Source organism: Austrofundulus limnaeus, unplaced genomic scaffold, assembly GCF_001266775.1.
Source record: "Austrofundulus limnaeus strain Quisiro unplaced genomic scaffold, Austrofundulus_limnaeus-1.0 Scaffold599, whole genome shotgun sequence".
In the NCBI taxonomy this organism is placed as follows: Eukaryota; Metazoa; Chordata; class Actinopteri; order Cyprinodontiformes; family Rivulidae; genus Austrofundulus; species Austrofundulus limnaeus.
Window position 1 is genome coordinate 108,630 of NW_013953001.1, and position 1,254 is coordinate 109,883.

The 1,254-nt window shown below is 47.0% G+C and overlaps 1 protein-coding gene across 1 annotated transcript in view; it reads left to right on the forward strand.

Annotated features, from left to right (window-relative positions):
- The first annotated feature begins 693 nt into the window (after positions 1–693).
- Positions 694–1,254, forward strand: part of gpr63 (G protein-coupled receptor 63) — a 12,459-nt gene continuing 11,898 nt past the window's right edge. Inside the window, exon 1 of the mRNA XM_014026910.1 lies at positions 694–985. The gene's annotated coding sequence lies outside the window, so the exon portion shown is untranslated. The remainder of the gene's footprint in view (positions 986–1,254) is intronic.

Genomic DNA, 1,254 nt, shown 5'->3' on the forward strand with positions numbered 1-1,254 from the left:
TTAAAAATATATTTTTAATCTGTTAGTTTAAAAATTACAAACCTAAACATCCTACAGTATTTTTACAGTCTTTATTTTACAGTTAAAATATATGTTTATCAAATAAAGTCTGATGTTACAACTAATCATGGGTCCCTTTAAAACTTGTTGGTTTTCAAAGAGACATTTTGATGTTTGCAGTGAGTTTCGTTAATCTGACTTTTTACCGCCTGTTGCACAGGTTAGCTGGAGACAGGTGTGCACAGGTGTGCATGTTTCCTCAGCCCACCTGTTGATGTGATGCTCAGGTGTGGAAGTAGCTCTGTGTACTTTGAGCATGAAATCCAGGTAAATTAGTTTAGTCTGACAGCTTTGTGGGGCCAAACTAATCTGTGAAAGGGCCACATTTGGCCCACAGCCCTGCTGTTGAAAAGCAGTCACATGGAGGTCTGTGAGGAGCCTGGTCCTGTGCCCAACTGGACCAAACAGACCCCAGAACAACCTCAGCGGTTCTGGTCCTGTGCCCAACTGGACCAAACAGACCCCAGAACAACCTCAGCGGTTCTGGTCCTGAAGAGTTTAGTCCCTCAGGCTCCCACACCTGTGGTTCAGGTCCTGGACTCAGGACCAGAACTTGAAGTGTTCAGATAGAATCCACTTTGGGTTTCTTGTTCAGGGCCACAGCCACCAAAATGTATCATAATCCGCCAGGACACTTATTTTGAAAGTCTGAAGCGGAAGTGTTGTCGTTCCCGTTGTTCCGGTGAGAGCAGAGATTTGAGTTTTGGAAAGTGGACTCGTTCGGTTCTGATACCGCTCGGTTTATCCGGAGAAAGAAAGAGGTTTGGAATAAAAGCTGCTGTCGRAACCAGGAGCTCCTCTCGGCTCGGTTCGGTTCGGTAGGTGTTGTGGTCCCGGTGATAACAGCAAGGTTCGGTTCGGACCCACGGTGGAGGATGAGATGTTCTGTTTGGACCCTGAGCTCCAACATGTGAGGATGAAGCAGGTAAAGCACCAGAACACACCGAACCCAACAGAACCAAATGTTTTTATCTGGGAACTAAAACCCGCTCGGAACCGACCCAGCCCGGTGTTTATAGAAGACCGTTAAACTGCGAGCTGGACCAGGGCCTGGACGGGTTTCAGCTCTGTTAGCTCACAGTCCGAACCGAACCGACACCTACAGCTGTTTATMTGAAGGTTCGGTCCAGTTTGGCGCCCGAACCAGGAAGATTGGTTCCAGAAACTAATCTAAACAAACATAGACCTGGTTCT